This window comes from Ranitomeya variabilis, chromosome 2 (assembly GCF_051348905.1).
Source record: "Ranitomeya variabilis isolate aRanVar5 chromosome 2, aRanVar5.hap1, whole genome shotgun sequence".
Lineage (NCBI taxonomy): Eukaryota > Metazoa > Chordata > Amphibia > Anura > Dendrobatidae > Ranitomeya > Ranitomeya variabilis.
The window spans coordinates 707,854,661-707,882,656 of NC_135233.1; positions in this window are offsets into that span (position 1 = coordinate 707,854,661).

Here is a 27,996-nt window from a genome sequence, read left to right on the forward strand (position 1 = left end):
GCTTTCCAACATAATTTTAACCCTCTAGATGTAGAAGTAGGAGAATTAAGTGATTTTTCGCAAAACTTGAAAACGTCAAAAAATCTAATACCCGGCCAAGCCAAAAATGGCTGATTTTCAGCCAAATTGTTTTTTTTCCACAAATCAAACATGCACTATACCCCCTCTTTGGGAACTCTTTTGGGATGCTTTCCAACATAGTTTTAACCCTCTAGATGTAGAAGTAGGAGAATTAAGTGATTTTTCGCAAAACCTAAAAACGTCAAAAAATCTAATACCCGGACAAGCCAAAAATGGCTGATTATCAGCCAAAATTTTTTTTTCCACAAATCAAACGTGCACTATACCCCCTCTTTGGGAACTCTTTTGGGATGCTTTCCAACATAGTTTTAACCCTCTAGATGTAGAAGTAGGAGAATTAAGTGATTTTTCGCAAAACTTGAAAACGTCAAAAAATCTAATACCCGGCCAAGCCAAAAATGGCTGATTTTCAGCCAAAATTTTTTTTCCACAAATCAAACACGCACTATACCCCCTCTTTGGGAACTCTTTTGGGATGCTTTCCAACATAGTTTTAACCCTCTAGATGTAGAAGTAGGAGAATTAAGTGATTTTTCGCAAAACCTGAAAGCGTCACAAAATCTAATACCCGGCCAAGCCAAAAATGGCTGATTTTCAGCCAAAATTTTTTTTCCACAAATCAAACGTGCACTATACCCCCTATTTGGGAACTCTTTTGGGATGCTTTCCAACATAGTTTTAACCCTCTAGATGTAGCAGTAGGAGAATTAAGTGATTTTTCGCAAAACTTGAAAACGTCAAAAAATCTAATACCCGGCCAAGCCAAAAATGGCTGATTTTCAGCCAAAATTTTTTTTTCCACAAATCAAACGTGCACTATACCCCCTCTTTGGGAACTCTTTTGGGATGCTTTCCAACATAGTTTTAACCCTCTAGATGTAGAAGTAGGAGAATTAAGTGATTTTTCGCAAAACTTGAAAACGTCAAAAAATCTAATTCCCGGCCAAGCCAAAAATGGCTGATTTTCAGCCAAAAATTTTTTTTCCACAAATCAAACGTGCACTATACCCCCTCTTTGGGAACTCTTTTGGGATGCTTTCCAACATAGTTTTAACCCTCTAGATGTAGAAGTAGGAGAATTAAGTGATTTTTCGCAAAACCTGAAAACGTCAAAAAATCTAATACCCGGCCAAGCCAAAAATGGCTGATTTTCAGCCAAAATTTTTTTTTCCACAAATCAAACACGCACTGTACCCCCTCTTTGGGAACTCTTTTGGGATGCTTTCCAACATAATTTTAACCCTCTAGATGTAGAAGTAGGAGAATTAAGTGATTTTTCGCAAAACTTGAAAACGTCAAAAAATCTAATAACCGGCCAAGCCAAAAATGGCTGATTTTCAGCCAAATTGTTTTTTTTCCACAAATCAAACACGCACTATACCCCCTCTTTGGGAACTCTTTTGGGATGCTTTCCAACATAGTTTTAACCCTCTAGATGTACAAGTAGGAGAATTAAGTGATTTTTTGCAAAACCTGAAAACGTGAAAAAATCTAATACACGGCCAAGCCAAAAATGGCTGATTTTCAGCCCAAAATTTTTTTTCCACAAATCAAACGTGCACTATACCCCCTCTTTGGGAACTCTTTCGGGATGCTTTCCAACATAGTTTTAACCCTCTAGATGTAGAAGTAGGAGAATTAAGTGATTTTTCGCAAAACTTGAAAACGTCAAAAAATCTAATACCCGGCCAAGCCAAAAATGGCTGATTTTCAGCCAAAATTTTTTTTCCACAAATCAAACACGCACTATACCCCCTCTTTGGGAACTCTTTTGGGATGCTTTCCAACATAGTTTTAACCCTCTAGATGTAGAAGTAGGAGAATTAAGTGATTTTTCGCAAAACCTGAAAGCGTCACAAAATCTAATACCCGGCCAAGCCAAAAATGGCTGATTTTCAGCCAAAATTTTTTTTCCACAAATCAAACGTGCACTATACCCCCTATTTGGGAACTCTTTTGGGATGCTTTCCAACATAGTTTTAACCCTCTAGATGTAGAAGTAGGAGAATTAAGTGATTTTTCGCAAAACTTGAAAACGTCAAAAAATCTAATACCCGGCCAAGCCAAAAATGGCTGACTTTCAGCCAAAATTTTTTTTTCCACAAATCAAACGTGCACTATACCCCCTCTTTGGGAACTCTTTTGGGATGCTTTCCAACATAGTTTTAACCCTCTAGATGTAGAAGTAGGAGAATTAAGTGATTTTTCGCAAAACCTGAAAACGTCAAAAAATCTAATACCCGGCCAAGCCAAAAATGGCTGATTTTCAGCCAAAATTTTTTTTTCCACAAATCAAACACGCACTGTACCCCCTCTTTGGGAACTCTTTTGGGATGCTTTCCAACATAATTTTAACCCTCTAGATGTAGAAGTAGGAGAATTAAGTGATTTTTCGCAAAACTTGAAAACGTCAAAAAATCTAATACCCGGCCAAGCCAAAAATGGCTGATTTTCAGCCAAATTGTTTTTTTTCCACAAATCAAACATGCACTATACCCCCTCTTTGGGAACTCTTTTGGGATGCTTTCCAACATAGTTTTAACCCTCTAGATGTAGAAGTAGGAGAATTAAGTGATTTTTCGCAAAACCTAAAAACGTCAAAAAATCTAATACCCGGACAAGCCAAAAATGGCTGATTATCAGCCAAAATTTTTTTTTCCACAAATCAAACGTGCACTATACCCCCTCTTTGGGAACTCTTTTGGGATGCTTTCCAACATAGTTTTAACCCTCTAGATGTAGAAGTAGGAGAATTAAGTGATTTTTCGCAAAACTTGAAAACGTCAAAAAATCTAATACCCGGCCAAGCCAAAAATGGCTGATTTTCAGCCAAAATTTTTTTTCCACAAATCAAACACGCACTATACCCCCTCTTTGGGAACTCTTTTGGGATGCTTTCCAACATAGTTTTAACCCTCTAGATGTAGAAGTAGGAGAATTAAGTGATTTTTCGCAAAACCTGAAAGCGTCACAAAATCTAATACCCGGCCAAGCCAAAAATGGCTGATTTTCAGCCAAAATTTTTTTTCCACAAATCAAACGTGCACTATACCCCCTATTTGGGAACTCTTTTGGGATGCTTTCCAACATAGTTTTAACCCTCTAGATGTAGCAGTAGGAGAATTAAGTGATTTTTCGCAAAACTTGAAAACGTCAAAAAATCTAATACCCGGCCAAGCCAAAAATGGCTGATTTTCAGCCAAAATTTTTTTTTCCACAAATCAAACGTGCACTATACCCCCTCTTTGGGAACTCTTTTGGGATGCTTTCCAACATAGTTTTAACCCTCTAGATGTAGAAGTAGGAGAATTAAGTGATTTTTCGCAAAACCTGAAAACGTCAAAAAATCTAATACCCGGCCAAGCCAAAAATGGCTGATTTTCAGCCAAAATTTTTTTTTCCACAAATCAAACACGCACTGTACCCCCTCTTTGGGAACTCTTTTGGGATGCTTTCCAACATAATTTTAACCCTCTAGATGTAGAAGTAGGAGAATTAAGTGATTTTTCACAAAACTTGAAAACGTCAAAAAATCTAATACCCGGCCAAGCCAAAAATGGCTGATTTTCAGCCAAATTGTTTTTTTTCCACAAATCAAACACGCACTATACCCCCTCTTTGGGAACTCTTTTGGGATGCTTTCCAACATAGTTTTAACCCTCTAGATGTAGAAGTAGGAGAATTAAGTGATTTTTCGCAAAACCTAAAAACGTCAAAAAATCTAATACCCGGACAAGCCAAAAATGGCTGATTTTCAGCCAAAATTTTTTTTTCCACAAATCAAACGTGCACTATACCCCCTCTTTGGGAACTCTTTTGGGATGCTTTCCAACATAGTTTTAACCCTCTAGATGTAGAAGTAGGAGAATTAAGTGATTTTTCGCAAAACTTGAAAACGTCAAAAAATCTAATACCCGGCCAAGCCAAAAATGGCTGATTTTCAGCCAAATTTTTTTTTTCCACAAATCAAACACGCACTATACCCCCTCTTTGGGAACTCTTTTGGGATGCTTTCCAACATAGTTTTAACCCTCTAGATGTAGAAGTAGGAGAATTAAGTGATTTTTCGCAAAACCTGAAAGCGTCATAAAATCTAATACCCGGCCAAGCCAAAAATGGCTGATTTTCAGCCAAAATTTTTTTTCCACAAATCAAACGTGCACTATACCCCCTCTTTGGGAACTCTTTTGGGATGCTTTCCAACATAGTTTTAACCCTCTAGATGTAGAAGTAGGAGAATTAAGTGATTTTTCGCAAAACCTGAATACGTCAAAAAATCTAATACCCGGCCAAGCCAAAAATGGCTGATGTTCAGCCAAAATTTTTTTTTTAAACAAATCAAACACGCCCTATACCCCCTCTTTGGGAACTCTTTTGGGATGCTTTCCAACATAGTTTTAACCCTGTAGATGTAGAAGTAGGAGAATTAAGTGATTTTTCGCAAAACCTAAAAACGTCAAAAAATCTAATACCCGGCCAAGCCAAAAATGGCTGATTTTCAGCCAAAAATTTTTTTTCCACAAATCAAACACGCACTATACCCCCTCTTTGGGAACTCTTTTGGGATGCTTTCCAACATAGTTTTAACCCTCTAGATGTAGAAGTAGGAGAATTAAGTGATTTTTCGCAAAACTTGAAAACGTCAAAAAATCTAATACCCGGCCAAGCCAAAAATGGCTGATTTTCACCAAAAAAATTTTTTTTTCCACAAATCAAACACGCACTATACCCCCTCTTTGGGAACTCTTTTGGGATGCTTTCCAACATAGTTTTAACCCTCTAGATGTAGAAGTAGGAGAATTAAGTGATTTTTCGCAAAACCTAAAAACGTTAAAAAATCTAATACGCGGCCAAGCCAAAAATGGCTGATTTTCAGCCAAAATTTTTTTTTCCACAAATCAAACGTGCACTATACCCCCTCTTTGGGAACTCTTTTGGGATGCTTTCCAACATAATTTTAACCCTCTAGATGTAGAAGTAGGAGAATTAAGTGATTTTTCGCAAAACTTGAAAACGTCAAAAAATCTAATACCCGGCCAAGCCAAAAATGGCTGATTTTCAGCCAAAATTTTTTTTTCCACAAATCAAACACGCACTATACCCCCTCTTTGGGAACTCTTTTGGGATGCTTTCCAACATAGTTTTAACCCTCTAGATGTAGAAGTAGGAGAATTAAGTGATTTTTCGCAAAACCTGAAAACGTCAAAAAATCTAATACCCGGCCAAGCCAAAAATGGCTGATTTTCAGCCAAATTTTTTTTTTCCACAAATCAAACGTGCACTATACCCCCTCTTTGGGAACTCTTTTGGGATGCTTTCCAACATAGTTTTAACCCTCTAGATGTAGAAGTAGGAGAATTAAGTGATTTTTCGCAAAACCTGAATACGTCAAAAAATCTAATACCCGGCCAAGCCAAAAATGGCTGATGTTCAGCCAAATTTTTTTTTTACACAAATCAAACACGCCCTATACCCCCTCTTTGGGAACTCTTTTGGGATGCTTTCCAACATAGTTTTAACCCTCTAGATGTAGAAGTAGGAGAATTAAGTGATTTTTCGCAAAACCTAAAAACGTCAAAAAATCTAATACCCGGCCAAGCAAAAAATGGCTGATTTTCAGCAAAAAAAATTTTTTCCACAAATCAAACACGCACTGTACCCCCTCTTTGGGAACTCTTTTGGGATGCTTTCCAACATAGTTTTAACCCTCTAGATGTAGAAGTAGGAGAATTAAGTGATTTTTCGCAAAACTTGAAAACGTCAAAAAATCTAATACCCGGCCAAGCCAAAAATGGCTCATTTTCAGCAAAAAAATTTTTTTTTCCACAAATCAAACACGCACTATACCCCCTCTTTGGGAACTCTTTTGGGATGCTTTCCAACATAGTTTTAACCCTCTAGATGTAGAAGTAGGAGAATTAAGTGATTTTTCGCAAAACCTGAAAACGTCAAAAAATCTAATACCCGGCCAAGCCAAAAATGGCTGATTTTCAGCCAAAATTTTTTTTTTCCACAAATCAAACGTGCACTATACCCCCTCTTTGGGAACTCTTTTGGGATGCTTTCCAACATAGTTTTAACCCTCTAGATGTAGAAGTAGGAGAATTAAGTGATTTTTCGCAAAACCTGGAAGCGTCACAAAATCTAATACCCGGCCAAGCCAAAAATGGCTGATTTTCAGCCAAAATTTTTTTTCCACAAATCAAACGTGCACTATACCCCCTCTTTGGGAACTCTTTTGGGATGCTTTCCAACATAGTTTTAACCCTCTAGATGTAGAAGTAGGAGAATTAAGTGATTTTTCGCAAAACTTGAAAGCGTCAAAAAATCTAATACCCGGCCAAGCCAAAAATGGCTGATTTTCAGCCAAAATTTTTTTTTCCACAAATCAAACACGCACTATACCCCCTCTTTGGGAACTCTTTTGGGATGCTTTCCAACATAGTTTTAACCCTCTAGATGTAGAAGTAGGAGAATTAAGTGATTTTTCGCAAAACCTGAAAACGTCAAAAAATCTAATACCCGGCCAAGCCAAAAATGGCTGATTTTCAGCCAAAATTTTTTTTTTACACAAATCAAACACGCCCTATACCCCCTCTTTGGGAACTCTTTTGGGATGCTTTCCAACATAGTTTTAACCCTCTAGATGTAGAAGTAGGAGAATTAAGTGATTTTTCGCAAAACCTAAAAACGTCAAAAAATCTAATACCCGGCCAAGCCAAAAATGGCTGATTTTCAGCCAAAATTTTTTTTCCCACAAATCAAACACGCACTAATCCCCCCTCTTTGGGAACTCTTTTGGGATGCTTTCCAACATAGTTTTAACCCTCTAGATGTAGAAGTAGGAGAATTAAGTGATTTTTTGCAAAACCTGAAAACGTGAAAAAATCTAATACCCGGCCAAGCCAAAAATGGCTGATTTTCAGCCAAAAATTTTTTTTCCACAAATCAAACGTGCACTATACCCCCTCTTTGGGAACTCTTTCGGGATGCTTTCCAACATAGTTTTAACCCTCTAGATGTAGAAGTAGGAGAATTAAGTGATTTTTCGCAAAACTTGAAAACGTCAAAAAATCTAATACCCGGCCAAGCCAAAAATGGCTGATTTTCAGCCAAAATTTTTTTTTCCACAAATCAAACACGCACTATACCCCCTCTTTGGGAACTCTTTTGGGATGCTTTCCAACATAGTTTTAACCCTCTAGATGTAGAAGTAGGAGAATTAAGTGATTTTTCGCAAAACCTGAAAACGTCAAAAAATCTAATACCCGGCCAAGCCAAAAATGGCTGATTTTCAGCCAAAATTTTTTTTTCCACAAATCAAACGTGCACTATACCCTCTCTTTGGGAACTCTTTTGGGATGCTTTCCAACATAGTTTTAACCCTCTAGATGTAGAAGTAGGAGAATTAAGTGATTTTTCGCAAAACCTGAAAACGTCAAAAAATCTAATACCCGGCCAAGCCAAAAATGGCTGATTTTCAGCCAAAATTTTTTTTTCCACAAATCAAACGTGCACTATACCCTCTCTTTGGGAACTCTTTTGGGATGCTTTCCAACATAGTTTTAACCCTCTAGATGTAGAAGTAGGAGAATTAAGTGATTTTTCGCAAAACCTGAAAGCGTCAAAAAATCTAATACCCGGCCAAGCCAAAAATGGCTGATTTTCAGCCAAAATTTTATTTCCACAAATCAAACGTGCACTATACCCCCTCTTTAGGAACTCTTTTGGGATGCTTTCCAACATAGTTTTAACCCTCTAGATGTAGAAGTAGGAGAATTAAGTGATTTTTCGCAAAACTTGAAAACGTCAAAAAATCTAATACCCGGCCAAGCCAAAAATGGCTGATTTTCAGCCAAAATTTTTTTTTCCACAAATCAAACACGCACTATACCCCCTCTTTGGGAACTCTTTTGGGATGCTTTCCAACATAGTTTTAACCCTCTAGATGTAGAAGTAGGAGAATTAAGTGATTTTTCGCAAAACCTGAAAACGTCAAAAAATCTAATACCCGGCCAAGCCAAAAATGGCTGATTTTCAGCCAAAATTTTTTTTCCACAAATCAAACACGCACTATACCCCCTCTTTGGGAACTCTTTTGGGATGCTTTCCAACATAGTTTTAACCCTCTAGATGTAGAAGTAGGAGAATTAAGTGATTTTTCGCAAAACCTAAAAACGTCAAAAAATCTAATACCCGGCCAAGCCAAAAATGGCTGATTTTCAGCCAAAATTTTTTTTTCCACAAATCAAACACGCACTATACCCCCTCTTTGGGAACTCTTTTGGGATGCTTTCCAACATAGTTTTAACCCTCTAGATGTACAAGTAGGAGAATTAAGTGATTTTTTGCAAAACCTGAAAACGTGAAAAAATCTAATACACGGCCAAGCCAAAAATGGCTGATTTTCAGCCCAAAATTTTTTTTCCACAAATCAAACGTGCACTATACCCCCTCTTTGGGAACTCTTTCGGGATGCTTTCCAACATAGTTTTAACCCTCTAGATGTAGAAGTAGGAGAATTAAGTGATTTTTCGCAAAACTTGAAAACGTCAAAAAATCTAATACCCGGCCAAGCCAAAAATGGCTGATTTTCAGCCAAAATTTTTTTTCCACAAATCAAACACGCACTATACCCCCTCTTTGGGAACTCTTTTGGGATGCTTTCCAACATAGTTTTAACCCTCTAGATGTAGAAGTAGGAGAATTAAGTGATTTTTCGCAAAACCTGAAAACGTCAAAAAATCTAATACCCGGCCAAGCCAAAAATGGCTGATTTTCAGCCAAAAATTTTTTTTCCACAAATAAAACGTGCACTATACCCCCTCTTTGGGAACTCTTTTGGGATGCTTTCCAACATAGTTTTAACCCTCTAGATGTAGAAGTAGGAGAATTAAGTGATTTTTCGCAAAACCTGAAAACGTCAAAAAATCTAATACCCGGCCAAGCCAAAAATGGCTGATTTTCAGCCAAAATTTTTTTTTCCACAAATCAAACACGCACTGTACCCCCTCTTTGGGAACTCTTTTGGGATGCTTTCCAACATAGTTTTAACCCTCTAGATGTAGAAGTAGGAGAATTAAGTGATTTTTCGCAAAACCTAAAAACGTCAAAAAATCTAATACCCGGACAAGCCAAAAATGGCTGATTTTCAGCCAAAATTTTTTTTTCCACAAATCAAACGTGCACTATACCCCCTCTTTGGGAACTCTTTTGGGATGCTTTCCAACATAGTTTTAACCCTCTAGATGTAGAAGTAGGAGAATTAAGTGATTTTTCGCAAAACTTGAAAACGTCAAAAAATCTAATACCCGGCCAAGCCAAAAATGGCTGATTTTCAGCCAAAATTTTTTTTTCCACAAATCAAACACGCACTATACCCCCTCTTTGGGAACTCTTTTGGGATGCTTTCCAACATAGTTTTAACCCTCTAGATGTAGAAGTAGGAGAATTAAGTGATTTTTCGCAAAACCTGAAAACGTCAAAAAATCTAATACCCGGCCAAGCCAAAAATGGCTGATTTTCAGCCAAAATTTTTTTTTCCACAAATCAAACGTGCACTATACCCCCTCTTTGGGAACTCTTTTGGGATGCTTTCCAACATAGTTTTAACCCTCTAGATGTAGAAGTAGGAGAATTAAGTGATTTTTCGCAAAACCTGAATACGTCAAAAAATCTAATACCCGGCCAAGCCAAAAATGGCTGATGTTCAGCCATATTTTTTTTTTTACACAAATCAAACACGCCCTATACCCCCTCTTTGGGAACTCTTTTGGGATGCTTTCCAACATAGTTTTAACCCTCTAGATGTAGAAGTAGGAGAATTAAGTGATTTTTCGCAAAACCTAAAAACGTCAAAAAATCTAATACCCGGCCAAGCCAAAAATGGCTGATTTTCAGCCAAAATTTTTTTTTCCACAAATCAAACACGCCCTATACCCCCTCTTTGGGAACTCTTTTGGGATGCTTTCCAACATAGTTTTAACCCTCTAGATGTAGAAGTAGGAGAATTACGTGATTTTTCGCAAAACTTGAAAACGTGAAAAAATCTAATACCCGGCCAAGCCAAAAATGGCTGATTTTCAGCAAAAAAATTTTTTTCCACAAATCAAACACGCACTATACCCCCTCTTTGGGAACTCTTTTGGGATGCTTTCCAACATAGTTTTAACCCTCTAGATGTAGAAGTAGGAGAATTAAGTGATTTTTCGCAAAACCTGAAAACGTCAAAAAATCTAATACCCGGCCAAGCCAAAAATGGCTGATTTTCAGTCAAAAATTTTTTTTTCCACAAATCAAACGTGCACTATACCCCCTCTTTGGGAACTCTTTTGGGATGCTTTCCAACATAGTTTTAACCCTCTAGATGTAGAAGTAGGAGAATTAAGTGATTTTTCGCAAAACCTGAAAGCGTCACAAAATCTAATACCCGGCCAAGCCAAAAATGGCTGATTTTCAGCCAAAATTTTTTTTCCACAAATCAAACGTGCACTATACCCCCTATTTGGGAACTCTTTTGGGATGCTTTCCAACATAGTTTTAACCCTCTAGATGTAGAAGTAGGAGAATTAAGTGATTTTTCGCAAAACTTGAAAACGTCAAAAAATCTAATACCCGGCCAAGCCAAAAATGGCTGATTTTCAGCCAAATTTTTTTTTTCCACAAATCAAACACGCCCTATACCCCCTCTTTGGGAACTCTTTTGGGATGCTTTCCAACATAGTTTTAACCCTCTAGATGTATAAGTAGGAGAATTAAGTGATTTTTGCAAAACCTGAAAATGTGAAAAAATCTAATACCCGGCCAAGCCAAAAATGGCTGATTTTCAGCCAAAATTTTTTTTTCCACAAATCAAACGTGCACTATACCCCCTCTTTGGGAACTCTTTCGGGATGCTTTCCAACATAGTTTTAACCCTCTAGATGTAGAAGTAGGAGAATTAAGTGATTTTTCGCAAAACTTGAAAACGTCAAAAAATCTAATACCCGGCCAAGCCAAAAATGGCTGATTTTCAGCCAAAATTTTTTTTTCCACAAATCAAACGTGCACTATACCCCCTCTTTGGGAACTCTTTTGGGATGCTTTCCAACATAGTTTTAACCCTCTAGATGTAGAAGTAGGAGAATTAAGTGATTTTTCGCAAAACCTGAAAACGTCAAAAAATCTAATACCCGGCCAAGCCAAAAATGGCTGATTTTCAGCCAAAATTTTTTTTTCCACAAATCAAACGTGCACTATACCCCCTCTTTGGGAACTCTTTTGGGATGCTTTCCAACATAGTTTTAACCCTCTAGATGTAGAAGTAGGAGAATTAAGTGATTTTTCGCAAAACCTGAAAACGTCAAAAAATCTAATACCCGGCCAAGCCAAAAATGGCTGATTTTCAGCCAAATTTTTTTTTTCCACAAATCAAACACGCACTGTACCCCCTCTTTGGGAACTCTTTTGGGATGCTTTCCAACATAGTTTTAACCCTCTAGATGTAGAAGTAGGAGAATTAAGTGATTTTTCGCAAAACCTAAAAACGTCAAAAAATCTAATACCCGGCCAAGCCAAAAATGGCTGATTTTCAGCCAAAATTTTTTTTTCCACAAATCAAACGTGCACTATACCCCCTCTTTGGGAACTCTTTTGGGATGCTTTCCAACATAATTTTAACCCTCTAGATGTAGAAGTAGGAGAATTAAGTGATTTTTCGCAAAACTTGAAAACGTCAAAAAATCTAATACCCGGCCAAGCCAAAAATGGCTGATTTTCAGCCAAAATTTTTTTTTCCACAAATCAAACACGCACTATACCCCCTCTTTGGGAACTCTTTTGGGATGCTTTCCAACATAGTTTTAACCCTCTAGATGTAGAAGTAGGAGAATTAAGTGATTTTTCGCAAAACCTGAAAACGTCAAAAAATCTAATACCCGGCCAAGCCAAAAATGGCTGATTTTCAGCCCAAATTTTTTTTCCACAAATCAAACGTGCACTATACCCCCTCTTTGGGAACTCTTTTGGGATGCTTTCCAACATAGTTTTAACCCTCTAGATGTAGAAGTAGGAGAATTAAGTGATTTTTCGCAAAACCTGAAAACGTCAAAAAATCTAATACCCGGCCAAGCCAAAAATGGCTGATTTTCAGCCAAAATTTTTTTTTCCACAAATCAAACGTGCACTATACCCCCTCTTTGGGAACTCTTTTGGGATGCTTTCCAACATAGTTTTAACCCTCTAGATGTAGAAGTAGGAGAATTAAGTGATTTTTCGCAAAACCTGAATACGTCAAAAAATCTAATACCCGGCCAAGCCAAAAATGGCTGATGTTCAGCCATATTTTTTTTTTTACACAAATCAAACACGCCCTATACCCCCTCTTTGGGAACTCTTTTGGGATGCTTTCCAACATAGTTTTAACCCTCTAGATGTAGAAGTAGGAGAATTAAGTGATTTTTCGCAAAACCTAAAAACGTCAAAAAATCTAATACCCGGCCAAGCCAAAAATGGCTGATTTTCAGCCAAAATTTTTTTTTCCACAAATCAAACACGCCCTATACCCCCTCTTTGGGAACTCTTTTGGGATGCTTTCCAACATAGTTTTAACCCTCTAGATGTAGAAGTAGGAGAATTAAGTGATTTTTCGCAAAACCTAAAAACGTCAAAAAATCTAATACCCGGCCAAGCCAAAAATGGCTGATTTTCAGCCAAAATTTTTTTTTCCACAAATCAAACACGCACTATACCCCCTCTTTGGGAACTCTTTTGGGATGCTTTCCAAGATAGTTTTAACCCTCTAGATGTAGAAGTAGGAGAATTAAGTGGTTTTTCGCAAAACCTGAAAACGTCAAAAAAATCTAATACCCGGCCAAGCCAAAAATGGCTGATTTTCAGCCAAAAATTTTTTTTCCACAAATCAAATGTGCACTATACCCCCTCTTTGGGAACTCTTTTGGGATGCTTTCCAACATAGTTTTAACCCTCTAGATGTAGAAGTAGGAGAATTAAGTGATTTTTCGCAAAACCTGAAAACGTCAAAAAATCTAATACCCGGCCAAGCCAAAAATGGCTGATTTTCAGCCAAAAAATTTTTTTCCACAAATCAAACGTGCACTATACCCCCTCTTTGGGAACTCTTTTGGGATGCTTTCCAACATAGTTTTAACCCTCTAGATGTAGAAGTAGGAGAATTAAGTGATTTTTCGCAAAACCTAAAAACGACAAAAAATCTAATACCCGGCCAAGCCAAAAATGGCTGATTTTCAGCCAAAAATTTTTTTTCCACAAATCAAACGTGCACTATACCCCCTCTTTGGGAACTCTTTTGGGATGCTTTCCAACATAGTTTTAACCCTCTAGATGTAGAAGTAGGAGAATTAAGTGATTTTTCGCAAAACCTAAAAACGTCAAAAAATCTAATACCCGGCCAAGCCAAAAATGGCTGATTTTCAGCCAAAATTTTTTTTTCCACAAATCAAACACGCACTATACCCCCTCTTTGGGAACTCTTTTGGGATGCTTTCCAACATAATTTTAACCCTCTAGATGTAGAAGTAGGAGAATTAAGTGATTTTTCGCAAAACCTGAAAACGTCAAGAAATCTAATACCCAGCCAAGCCAAAAATGGCTGATTTTCAGCCAAAAATTTTTTTTCCACAAATCAAACGTGCACTATACCCCCTCTTTGGGAACTCTTTTGGGATGCTTTCCAACATAGTTTTAACCCTCTAGATGTAGAAGTAGGAGAATTAAGTGATTTTTCGCAAAACCTGAAAACGTCAAAAAATCTAATACCCGGCCAAGCCAAAAATGGCTGATTTTCAGCCAAAATTTTTTTTTCCACAAATCAAACACGCACTGTACCCCCTCTTTGGGAACTCTTTTGGGATGCTTTCCAACATAATTTTAACCCTCTAGATGTAGAAGTAGGAGAATTAAGTGATTTTTCGCAAAACTTGAAAACGTCAAAAAATCTAATACCCGGCCAAGCCAAAAATGGCTGATTTTCAGCCAAATTGTTTTTTTTCCACAAATCAAACACGCACTATACCCCCTCTTTGGGAACTCTTTTGGGATGCTTTCCAACATAGTTTTAACCCTCTAGATGTAGAAGTAGGAGAATTAAGTGATTTTTCGCAAAACTTGAAAACGTCAAAAAATCTAATACCCGGCCAAGCCAAAAATGGCTGATTTTCAGCCAAAATTTTTTTTTCCACAAATCAAACACGCACTATACCCCCTCTTTGGGAACTCTTTTGGGATGCTTTCCAACATAGTTTTAACCCTCTAGATGTAGAAGTAGGAGAATTAAGTGATTTTTCGCAAAACCTGAAAGCGTCACAAAATCTAATACCCGGCCAAGCCAAAAATGGCTGATTTTCAGCCAAAATTTTTTTTCCACAAATCAAACGTGCACTATACCCCCTATTTGGGAACTCTTTTGGGATGCTTTCCAACATAGTTTTAACCCTCTAGATGTAGAAGTAGGAGAATTAAGTGATTTTTCGCAAAACCTGAATACGTCAAAAAATCTAATACCCGGCCAAGCCAAAAATGGCTGATGTTCAGCCAAAAATTTTTTTTTAAACAAATCAAACACGCCCTATACCCCCTCTTTGGGAACTCTTTTGGGATGCTTTCCAACATAGTTTTAACCCTCTAGATGTAGAAGTAGGAGAATTAAGTGATTTTTCGCAAAACCTAAAAACGTCAAAAAATCTAATACCCGGCCAAGCCAAAAATGGCTGATTTTCAGCCAAAATTTTTTTTTCCACAAATCAAACACGCACTATACCCCCTCTTTGGGAACTCTTTTGGGATGCTTTCCAACATAGTTTTAACCCTCTAGATGTAGAAGTAGGAGAATTAAGTGATTTTTCGCAAAACTTGAAAACGTCAAAAAATCTAATACCCGGCCAAGCCAAAAATGGCTGATTTTCACCAAAAAATTTTTTTTTTTCCACAAATCAAACACGCACTATACCCCCTCTTTGGGAACTCTTTTGGGATGCTTTCCAACATAGTTTTAACCCTCTAGATGTAGAAGTAGGAGAATTAAGTGATTTTTCGCAAAACCTAAAAACGTTAAAAAATCTAATACGCGGCCAAGCCAAAAATGGCTGATTTTCAGCCAAAATTTTTTTTTCCACAAATCAAACGTGCACTATACCCCCTCTTTGGGAACTCTTTTGGGATGCTTTCCAACATAGTTTTAACCCTCTAGATGTAGAAGTAGGAGAATTAAGTGATTTTTCGCAAAACCTGAAAACGTCAAAAAATCTAATACCCGGCCAAGCCAAAAATGGCTGATTTTCAGCCAAATTTTTTTTTTCCACAAATCAAACGTGCACTATACCCCCTCTTTGGGAACTCTTTTGGGATGCTTTCCAACATAGTTTTAACCCTCTAGATGTAGAAGTAGGAGAATTAAGTGATTTTTCGCAAAACCTGAATACGTCAAAAAATCTAATACCCGGCCAAGCCAAAAATGGCTGATGTTCAGCCAAATTTTTTTTTTACACAAATCAAACACGCCCTATACCCCCTCTTTGGGATCTCTTTTGGGATGCTTTCCAACATAGTTTTAACCCTCTAGATGTAGAAGTAGGAGAATTAAGTGATTTTTCGCAAAACCTAAAAACGTCAAAAAATCTAATACCCGGCCAAGCCAAAAATGGCTGATTTTCAGCAAAAATTTTTTTTTCCACAAATCAAACACGCACTATACCCCCTCTTTGGGAACTCTTTTGGGATGCTTTCCAACATAGTTTTAACCCTCTAGATGTAGAAGTAGGAGAATTAAGTGATTTTTCGCAAAACTTGAAAACGTCAAAAAATCTAATACCCGGCCAAGCCAAAAATGGCTCATTTTCAGCAAAAAATTTTTTTTTTCCACAAATCAAACACGCACTATACCCCCTCTTTGGGAACTCTTTTGGGATGCTTTCCAACATAGTTTTAACCCTCTAGATGTAGAAGTAGGAGAATTAAGTGATTTTTCGCAAAACCTGAAAACGTCAAAAAATCTAATACCCGGCCAAGCCAAAAATGGCTGATTTTCAGCCAAAATTTTTTTTTTCCACAAATCAAACGTGCACTATACCCCCTCTTTGGGAACTCTTTTGGGATGCTTTCCAACATAGTTTTAACCCTCTAGATGTAGAAGTAGGAGAATTAAGTGATTTTTCGCAAAACCTGAAAGCGTCACAAAATCTAATACCCGGCCAAGCCAAAAATGGCTGATTTTCAGCCAAAATTTTTTTTCCACAAATCAAACGTGCACTATACCCCCTCTTTGGGAACTCTTTTGGGATGCTTTCCAACATAGTTTTAACCCTCTAGATGTAGAAGTAGGAGAATTAAGTGATTTTTCGCAAAACTTGAAAGCGTCAAAAAATCTAATACCCGGCCAAGCCAAAAATGGCTGATTTTCAGCCAAAATTTTTTTTTCCACAAATCAAACACGCACTATACCCCCTCTTTGGGAACTCTTTTGGGATGCTTTCCAACATAGTTTTAACCCTCTAGATGTAGAAGTAGGAGAATTAAGTGATTTTTCGCAAAACCTGAAAACGTCAAAAAATCTAATACCCGGCCAAGCCAAAAAGGCTGATTTTCAGCCAAAATTTTTTTTTTACACAAATCAAACACGCCCTATACCCCCTCTTTGGGAACTCTTTTGGGATGCTTTCCAACATAGTTTTAACCCTCTAGATGTAGAAGTAGGAGAATTAAGTGATTTTTCGCAAAACCTAAAAACGTCAAAAAATCTAATACCCGGCCAAGCCAAAAATGGCTGATTTTCAGCCAAAATTTTTTTTCCCACAAATCAAACACGCACTAATCCCCCCTCTTTGGGAACTCTTTTGGGATGCTTTCCAACATAGTTTTAACCCTCTAGATGTAGAAGTAGGAGAATTAAGTGATTTTTTGCAAAACCTGAAAACGTGAAAAAATCTAATACCCGGCCAAGCCAAAAATGGCTGATTTTCAGCCAAAATTTTTTTTTCCACAAATCAAACGTGCACTATACCCCCTCTTTGGGAACTCTTTCGGGATGCTTTCCAACATAGTTTTAACCCTCTAGATGTAGAAGTAGGAGAATTAAGTGATTTTTCGCAAAACTTGAAAACGTCAAAAAATCTAATACCCGGCCAAGCCAAAAATGGCTGATTTTCAGCCAAAATTTTTTTTTCCACAAATCAAACACGCACTATACCCCCTCTTTGGGAACTCTTTTGGGATGCTTTCCAACATAGTTTTAACCCTCTAGATGTAGAAGTAGGAGAATTAAGTGATTTTTCGCAAAACCTGAAAACGTCAAAAAATCTAATACCCGGCCAAGCCAAAAATGGCTGATTTTCAGCCAAAATTTTTTTTTCCACAAATCAAACGTGCACTATACCCTCTCTTTGGGAACTCTTTTGGGATGCTTTCCAACATAGTTTTAACCCTCTAGATGTAGAAGTAGGAGAATTAAGTGATTTTTCGCAAAACCTGAAAGCGTCAAAAAATCTAATACCCGGCCAAGCCAAAAATGGCTGATTTTCAGCCAAAATTTTATTTCCACAAATCAAACGTGCACTATACCCCCTCTTTAGGAACTCTTTTGGGATGCTTTCCAACATAGTTTTAACCCTCTAGATGTAGAAGTAGGAGAATTAAGTGATTTTTCGCAAAACTTGAAAACGTCAAAAAATCTAATACCCGGCCAAGCCAAAAATGGCTGATTTTCAGCCAAAATTTTTTTTTCCACAAATCAAACACGCACTATACCCCCTCTTTGGGAACTCTTTTGGGATGCTTTCCAACATAGTTTTAACCCTCTAGATGTAGAAGTAGGAGAATTAAGTGATTTTTCGCAAAACCTGAAAACGTCAAAAAATCTAATACCCGGCCAAGCCAAAAATGGCTGATTTTCAGCCAAAATTTTTTTTCCACAAATCAAACACGCACTATACCCCCTCTTTGGGAACTCTTTTGGGATGCTTTCCAACATAGTTTTAACCCTCTAGATGTAGAAGTATGAGAATTAAGTGATTTTTCGCAAAACCTAAAAACGTCAAAAAATCTAATACCCGGCCAAGCCAAAAATGGCTGATTTTCAGCCAAAATTTTTTTTTCCACAAATCAAACACGCACTATACCCCCTCTTTGGGAACTCTTTTGGGATGCTTTCCAACATAGTTTTAACCCTCTAGATGTACAAGTAGGAGAATTAAGTGATTTTTTGCAAAACCTGAAAACGTGAAAAAATCTAATACACGGCCAAGCCAAAAATGGCTGATTTTCAGCCCAAAATTTTTTTTCCACAAATCAAACGTGCACTAAACCCCCTGTTTGGGAACTCTTTCGGGATGCTTTCCAACATAGTTTTAACCCTCTAGATGTAGAAGTAGGAGAATTAAGTGATTTTTCGCAAAACTTGAAAACGTCAAAAAATCTAATACCCGGCCAAGCCAAAAATGGCTGATTTTCAGCCAAAATTTTTTTTCCACAAATCAAACACGCACTATACCCCCTCTTTGGGAACTCTTTTGGGATGCTTTCCAACATAGTTTTAACCCTCTAGATGTAGAAGTAGGAGAATTAAGTGATTTTTCGCAAAACCTGAAAACGTCAAAAAATCTAATACCCGGCCAAGCCAAAAATGGCTGATTTTCAGCCAAAATTTTTTTTTCCACAAATAAAACGTGCACTATACCCCCTCTTTGGGAACTCTTTTGGGATGCTTTCCAACATAGTTTTAACCCTCTAGATGTAGAAGTAGGAGAATTAAGTGATTTTTCGCAAAACCTGAAAACGTCAAAAAATCTAATACCCGGCCAAGCCAAAAATGGCTGATTTTCAGCCAAAATTTTTTTTTCCACAAATCAAACACGCACTGTACCCCCTCTTTGGGAACTCTTTTGGGATGCTTTCCAACATAGTTTTAACCCTCTAGATGTAGAAGTAGGAGAATTAAGTGATTTTTCGCAAAACCTAAAAACGTCAAAAAATCTAATACCCGGACAAGCCAAAAATGGCTGATTTTCAGCCAAAATTTTTTTTTCCAAAAATCAAACGTGCACTATACCCCCTCTTTGGGAACTCTTTTGGGATGCTTTCCAACATAGTTTTAACCCTCTAGATGTAGAAGTAGGAGAATTAAGTGATTTTTCGCAAAACTTGAAAACGTCAAAAAATCTAATACCCGGCCAAGCCAAAAATGGCAGATTTTCAGCCAAAATTTTTTTTTCCACAAATCAAACACGCACTATACCCCCTCTTTGGGAACTCTTTTGGGATGCTTTCCAACATAGTTTTAACCCTCTAGATGTAGAAGTAGGAGAATTAAGTGATTTTTCGCAAAACCTAAAAACGTCAAAAAATCTAATACCCGGCCAAGCCAAAAATGGCTGATTTTCAGCCAAAATTTTTTTTTCCACAAATCAAACACGCCCTATACCCCCTCTTTGGGAACTCTTTTGGGATGCTTTCCAACATAGTTTTAACCCTCTAGATGTAGAAGTAGGAGAATTACGTGATTTTTCGCAAAACTTGAAAACGTGAAAAAATCTAATACCCGGCCAAGCCAAAAATGGCTGATTTTCAGCAAAAAATTTTTTTTCCACAAATCAAACACGCACTATACCCCCTCTTTGGGAACTCTTTTGGGATGCTTTCCAACATAGTTTTAACCCTCTAGATGTAGAAGTAGGAGAATTAAGTGATTTTTCGCAAAACCTGAAAACGTCAAAAAATCTAATACCCGGCCAAGCCAAAAATGGCTGATTTTCAGCCAAAAATTTTTTTTTCCACAAATCAAACGTGCACTATACCCCCTCTTTGGGAACTCTTTTGGGATGCTTTCCAACATAGTTTTAACCCTCTAGATGTAGAAGTAGGAGAATTAAGTGATTTTTCGCAAAACCTGAAAGCGTCACAAAATCTAATACCCGGCCAAGCCAAAAATGGCTGATTTTCAGCCAAAATTTTTTTTCCACAAATCAAACGTGCACTATACCCCCTATTTGGGAACTCTTTTGGGATGCTTTCCAACATAGTTTTAACCCTCTAGATGTAGAAGTAGGAGAATTAAGTGATTTTTCGCAAAACTTGAAAACGTCAAAAAATCTAATACCCGGCCAAGCCAAAAATGGCTGATTTTCAGCCAAAATTTTTTTTTCCACAAATCAAACACGCACTATACCCCCTCTTTGGGAACTCTTTTGGGATGCTTTCCAACATAGTTTTAACCCTCTAGATGTAGAAGTAGGAGAATTACGTGATTTTTCGCAAAACTTGAAAACGTGAAAAAATCTAATACCCGGCCAAGCCAAAAATGGCTGATTTTCAGCAAAAATTTTTTTTTCCACAAATCAAACACGCACTATACCCCCTCTTTGGGAACTCTTTTGGGATGCTTTCCAACATAGTTTTAACCCTCTAGATGTAGAAGTAGGAGAATTAAGTGATTTTTTGCAAAACCTGAAAACGTCAAAAAATCTAATACCCGGCCAAGCCAAAAATGGCTGATTTTCAGCCAAAAATTTTTTTCCACAAATCAAACACGCACTATACCCCCTCTTTGGGAACTCTTTTGGGATGCTTTCCAACATAGTTTTAACCCTCTAGATGTAGAAGTAGGAGAATTAAGTGATTTTTCGCAAAACCTGAAAACGTCAAAAAATCTAATACCCGGCCAAGCCAAAAATGGCTGATTTTCAGCCAAAATTTTTTTTTCCACAAATAAAACGTGCACTATACCCCCTCTTTGGGAACTCTTTTGGGATGCTTTCCAACATAGTTTTAACCCTCTAGATGTAGAAGTAGGAGAATTAAGTGATTTTTCGCAAAACCTGAAAACGTCAAAAAATCTAATACCCGGCCAAGCCAAAAATGGCTGATTTTCAGCCAAAATTTTTTTTTCCACAAATCAAACACGCACTGTACCCCCTCTTTGGGAACTCTTTTGGGATGCTTTCCAACATAGTTTTAACCCTCTAGATGTAGAAGTAGGAGAATTAAGTGATTTTTCGCAAAACCTAAAAACGTCAAAAAATCTAATACCCGGACAAGCCAAAAATGGCTGATTTTCAGCCAAAATTTTTTTTTCCACAAATCAAACGTGCACTATACCCCCTCTTTGGGAACTCTTTTGGGATGCTTTCCAACATAGTTTTAACCCTCTAGATGTAGAAGTAGGAGAATTAAGTGATTTTTCGCAAAACTTGAAAACGTCAAAAAATCTAATACCCGGCCAAGCCAAAAATGGCAGATTTTCAGCCAAAATTTTTTTTTCCACAAATCAAACACGCACTATACCCCCTCTTTGGGAACTCTTTTGGGATGCTTTCCAACATAGTTTTAACCCTCTAGATGTAGAAGTAGGAGAATTAAGTGATTTTTCGCAAAACCTGAAAACCTCAAAAAATCTAATACCCGGCCAAGCCAAAAATGGCCGATTTTCAGCCAAAATTTTTTTTTCCACAAATCAAACGTGCACTATACCCCCTCTTTGGGAACTCTTTTGGGATGCTTTCCAACATAGTTTTAACCCTCTAGATGTAGAAGTAGGAGAATTAAGTGATTTTTCGCAAAACCTGAATACGTCAAAAAATCTAATACCCGGCCAAGCCAAAAATGGCTGATGTTCAGCCATATTTTTTTTTTTACACAAATCAAACACGCCCTATACCCCCTCTTTGGGAACTCTTTTGGGATGCTTTCCAACATAGTTTTAACCCTCTAGATGTAGAAGTAGGAGAATTAAGTGATTTTTCGCAAAACCTAAAAACGTCAAAAAATCTAATACCCGGCCAAGCCAAAAATGGCTGATTTTCAGCCAAAATTTTTTTTTCCACAAATCAAACACGCCCTATACCCCCTCTTTGGGAACTCTTTTGGGATGCTTTCCAACATAGTTTTAACCCTCTAGATGTAGAAGTAGGAGAATTACGTGATTTTTCGCAAAACTTGAAAACGTGAAAAAATCTAATACCCGGCCAAGCCAAAAATGGCTGATTTTCAGCAAAAAATTTTTTTTCCACAAATCAAACACGCACTATACCCCCTCTTTGGGAACTCTTTTGGGATGCTTTCCAACATAGTTTTAACCCTCTAGATGTAGAAGTAGGAGAATTAAGTGATTTTTCGCAAAACCTGAAAACGTCAAAAAATCTAATACCCGGCCAAGCCAAAAATGGCTGATTTTCAGCCCAAAAATTTTTTTTCCACAAATCAAACGTGCACTATACCCCCTCTTTGGGAACTCTTTTGGGATGCTTTCCAACATAGTTTTAACCCTCTAGATGTAGAAGTAGGAGAATTAAGTGATTTTTCGCAAAACCTGAAAGCGTCACAAAATCTAATACCCGGCCAAGCCAAAAATGGCTGATTTTCAGCCAAAATTTTTTTTTCCACAAATCAAACGTGCACTATACCCCCTATTTGGGAACTCTTTTGGGATGCTTTCCAACATAGTTTTAACCCTCTAGATGTAGAAGTAGGAGAATTAAGTGATTTTTCGCAAAACTTGAAAACGTCAAAAAATCTAATACCCGGCCAAGCCAAAAATGGCTGATTTTCAGCCAAAATTTTTTTTTCCACAAATCAAACATGCACTATACCCCCTCTTTGGGAACTCTTTTGGGATGCTTTCCAACATAGTTTTAACCCTCTAGATGTAGAAGTAGGAGAATTAAGTGATTTTTCGCAAAACCTGAAAACGTCAAAAAATCTAATACCCGGCCAAGCCAAAAATGGCTGATTTTCAGCCAAAAATTTTTTTTCCACAAATCAAACGTGCACTATACCCCCTCTTTGGGAACTCTTTTGGGATGCTTTCCAACATAGTTTTAACCCTCTAGATGTAGAAGTAGGAGAATTAAGTGATTTTTCGCAAAACCTGAAAACGTCAAAAAATCTAATACCCGGCCAAGCCAAAAATGGCTGATTTTCAGCCAAAAATTTTTTTTCCACAAATCAAACGTGCACTATACCCCCTCTTTGGGAACTCTTTTGGGATGCTTTCCAACATAGTTTTAACCCTCTAGATGTAGAAGTAGGAGAATTAAGTTATTTTTCGCAAAACCTGAAAACGTCAAAAAATCTAATACCCGGTCAAGCCAAAAATGGCTGATTTTCAGCCAAAATTTTTTTTTTACACAAATCAAACACGCCCTATACCCCCTCTTTGGGAACTCTTTTGGGATGCTTTCCAACATAGTTTTAACCCTCTAGATGTAGAAGTAGGAGAATTAAGTGATTTTTCGCAAAACCTAAAAACGTCAAAAAATCTAATACCCGGACAAGCCAAAAATGGCTGATTTTCAGCAAAAAATTTTTTTTCCACAAATCAAACACGCACTATACCCCCTCTTTGGGAACTCTTTTGGGATGCTTTCCAACATAGTTTTAACCCTCTAGATGTAGAAGTAGGAGAATTAAGTGATTTTTTGCAAAACCTGAAAACGTCAAAAAATCTAATACCCGGCCAAGCCAAAAATGGCTGATTTTCAGCCAAAAAATTTTTTTTCCACAAATCAAACGTGCACTATACCCCCTCTTTGGGAACTCTTTTGGGATGCTTTCCAACATAGTTTTAACCCTCTAGATGTAGAAGTAGGAGAATTAAGTGATTTTTCGCAAAACCTGAAAGCGTCACAAAATCTAATACCCGGCCAAGCCAAAAATGGCTGATTTTCAGCCAAAATTTTTTTTCCACAAATCAAACGTGCACTATACCCCCTATTTGGGAACTCTTTTGGGATGCTTTCCAACATAGTTTTAACCCTCTAGATGTAGAAGTAGGAGAATTAAGTGATTTTTTGCAAAACCTGAAAACGTCAAAAAATCTAATACCCGGCCAAGCCAAAAATGGCTGATTTTCAGCCAAAAAATTTTTTTCCACAAATCAAACGTGCACTATACCCCCTCTTTGGGAACTCTTTTGGGATGCTTTCCAACATAGTTTTAACCCTCTAGATGTAGAAGTAGGAGAATTAAGTGATTTTTCGCAAAACCTGAAAACGTCAAAAAATCTAATACCCGGCCAAGCCAAAAATGGCTGATTTTCAGCCAAAAATTTTTTTTCCACAAATCAAACGTGCACTATACCCCCTCTTTGGGAACTCTTTTGGGATGCTTTCCAACATAGTTTTAACCCTCTAGATGTAGAAGTAGGAGAATTAAGTGATTTTTCGCAAAACCTGAAAACGTCAAAAAATCTAATACCCGGCCAAGCCAAAAATGGCTGATTTTCAGCCAAAATTTTTTTTTTACACAAATCAAACACGCCCTATACCCCCTCTTTGGGAACTCTTTTGGGATGCTTTCCAACATAGTTTTAACCCTCTAGATGTATAAGTAGGAGAATTAAGTGATTTTTGCAAAACCTGAAAATGTGAAAAAATCTAATACCCGGCCAAGCCAAAAATGGCTGATTTTCAGCCAAAATTTTTTTTTCCACAAATCAAACGTGCACTATACCCCCTCTTTGGGAACTCTTTCGGGATGCTTTCCAACATAGTTTTAACCCTCTAGATGTAGAAGTAGGAGAATTAAGTGATTTTTCGCAAAACTTGAAAACGTCAAAAAATCTAATACCCGGCCAAGCCAAAAATGGCTGATTTTCAGCCAAAAATTTTTTTTCCACAAATCAAACACGCACTATACCCCCTCTTTGGGAACTCTTTTGGGATGCTTTCCAACATAGTTTTAACCCTCTAGATGTAGAAGTAGGAGAATTAAGTGATTTTTCGCAAAACCTGAAAACGTCAAAAAATCTAATACCCGGCCAAGCCAAAAATGGCTGATTTTCAGCCAAAAAATTTTTTTCCACAAATCAAACGTGCACTATACCCCCTCTTTGGGAACTCTTTTGGGATGCTTTCCAACATAGTTTTAACCCTCTAGATGTAGAAGTAGGAGAATTAAGTGATTTTTCGCAAAACCTGAAAGCGTCAAAAAATCTAATACCCGGCCAAGCCAAAAATGGCTGATTTTCAGCCAAATTTTTTTTTCCACAAATCAAACGTGCACTATACCCCCTCTTTGGGAACTCTTTTGGGATGCTTTCCAACATAGTTTTAACCCTCTAGATGTAGAAGTAGGAGAATTAAGTGATTTTTCGCAAAACCTGAAAACGTCAAAAAATCTAATACCCGGCCAAGCCAAAAATGGCTGATTTTCAGCCAAAATTTTTTTTTCCACAAATCAAACGTGCACTATACCCCCTCTTTGGGAACTCTTTTGGGATGCTTTCCAACATAGTTTTAACCCTCTAGATGTAGAAGTAGGAGAATTAAGTGATTTTTCGCAAAACCTGAAAACGTCAAAAAATCTAATACCCGGCCAAGCCAAAAATGGCTGATTTTCAGCCAAATTTTTTTTTTCCACAAATCAAACACGCACTGTACCCCCTCTTTGGGAACTCTTTTGGGATGCTTTCCAACATAGTTTTAACCCTCTAGATGTAGAAGTAGGAGAATTAAGTGATTTTTCGCAAAACCTAAAAACGTCAAAAAATCTAATACCCGGCCAAGCCAAAAATGGCTGATTTTCAGCCAAAATTTTTTTTTCCACAAATCAAACGTGCACTATACCCCCTCTTTGGGAACTCTTTTGGGATGCTTTCCAACATAATTTTAACCCTCTAGATGTAGAAGTAGGAGAATTAAGTGATTTTTCGCAAAACCTGAATACGTCAAAAAATCTAATACCCGGCCAAGCCAAAAATGGCTGATGTTCAGCCAAAATTTTTTTTTTACACAAATCAAACACGCCCTATACCCCCTCTTTGGGAACTCTTTTGGGATGCTTTCCAACATAGTTTTAACCCTCTAGATGTAGAAGTAGGAGAATTAAGTGATTTTTCGCAAAACCTAAAAACGTCAAAAAATCTAATACCCGGCCAAGCCAAAAATGGCTGATTTTCAGCCAAAATTGTTTTTTCCACAAATCAAACACGCACTATACCCCCTCTTTGGGAACTCTTTTGGGATGCTTTCCAACATAGTTTTAACCCTCTAGATGTAGAAGTAGGAGAATTAAGTGATTTTTCGCAAAACCTAAAAACGTCAAAAAATCTAATACCCGGCCAAGCCAAAAATGGCTGATTTTCAGCCAAAATTTTTTTTTCCACAAATCAAACACGCACTATACCCCCTCTTTGGGAACTCTTTTGGGATGCTTTCCAAGATAGTTTTAACCCTCTAGATGTAGAAGTAGGAGAATTAAGTGGTTTTTCGCAAAACCTGAAAACGTCAAAAAATCTAATACCCGGCCAAGCCAAAAATGGCTGATTTTCAGCCAAAAAATTTTTTTCCACAAATCAAACGTGCACTATACCCCCTCTTTGGGAACTCTTTTGGGATGCTTTCCAACATAGTTTTAACCCTCTAGATGTAGAAGTAGGAGAATTAAGTGATTTTTCGCAAAACCTGAAAACGTCAAAAAATCTAATACCCGGCCAAGCCAAAAATGGCTGATTTTCAGCCAAAAATTTTTTTTCCACAAATCAAACGTGCACTATACCCCCTCTTTGGGAACTCTTTTGGGATGCTTTCCAACATAGTTTTAACCCTCTAGATGTAGAAGTAGGAGAATTAAGTGATTTTTCGCAAAACCTAAAAACGTCAAAAAATCTAATACCCGGCCAAGCCAAAAATGGCTGATTTTCAGCCAAAATTTTTTTTTCCACAAATCAAACACGCACTATACCCCCTCTTTGGGAACTCTTTTGGGATGCTTTCCAACATAATTTTAACCCTCTAGATGTAGAAGTAGGAGAATTAAGTGATTTTTCGCAAAACTTGAAAACGTCAAAAAATCTAATACCCGGCCAAGCCAAAAATGGCTGATTTTCAGCCAAAATTTTTTTTTCCACAAATCAAACACGCACTATACCCCCTCTTTGGGAACTCTTTTGGGATGGTTTCCAACATAGTTTTAACCCTCTAGATGTAGAAGTAGGAGAATTAAGTGATTTTTCGCAAAACCTGAAAACGTCAAAAAATCTAATACCCAGCCAAGCCAAAAATGGCTGATTTTCAGCCAAAAATTTTTTTTCCACAAATCAAACGTGCACTATACCCCCTCTTTGGGAACTCTTTTGGGATGCTTTCCAACATAGTTTTAACCCTCTAGATGTAGAAGTAGGAGAATTAAGTGATTTTTCGCAAAACCTGAAAACGTCAAAAAATCTAATACCCGGCCAAGCCAAAAATGGCTGATTTTCAGCCAAAATTTTTTTTTCCACAAATCAAACGTGCACTATACCCCCTCTTTGGGAACTCTTTTGGGATGCTTTCCAACATAGTTTTAACCCTCTAGATGTAGAAGTAGGAGAATTAAGTGATTTTTCGCAAAACCTGAAAACGTCAAAAAATCTAATACCCGGCCAAGCCAAAAATGGCTGATTTTCAGCCAAAATTTTTTTTTCCACAAATCAAACATGCACTGTACCCCCTCTTTGGGAACTCTTTTGGGATGCTTTCCAACATAATTTTAACCCTCTAGATGTAGAAGTAGGAGAATTAAGTGATTTTTCGCAAAACCTGAAAACGTCAAAAAATCTAATACCCGGCCAAGCCAAAAATGGCTGATTTTCACCAAAAAATTTTTTTTTCCCACAAATCAAACACGCACTATACCCCCTCTTTGGGAACTCTTTTGGGATGCTTTCCAACATAGTTTTAACCCTCTAGATGTAGAAGTAGGAGAATTAAGTGATTTTTCGCAAAACTTGAAAACGTCAAAAAATCTAATACCCGGCCAAGCCAAAAATGGCTGATTTTCAGCCAAAATTTTTTTTTCCACAAATCAAACACGCACTATACCCCCTCTTTGGGAACTCTTTTGGGATGCTTTCCAACATAGTTTTAACCCTCTAGATGTAGAAGTAGGAGAATTAAGTGATTTTTCGCAAAACCTGAAAACGTCAAAAAATTT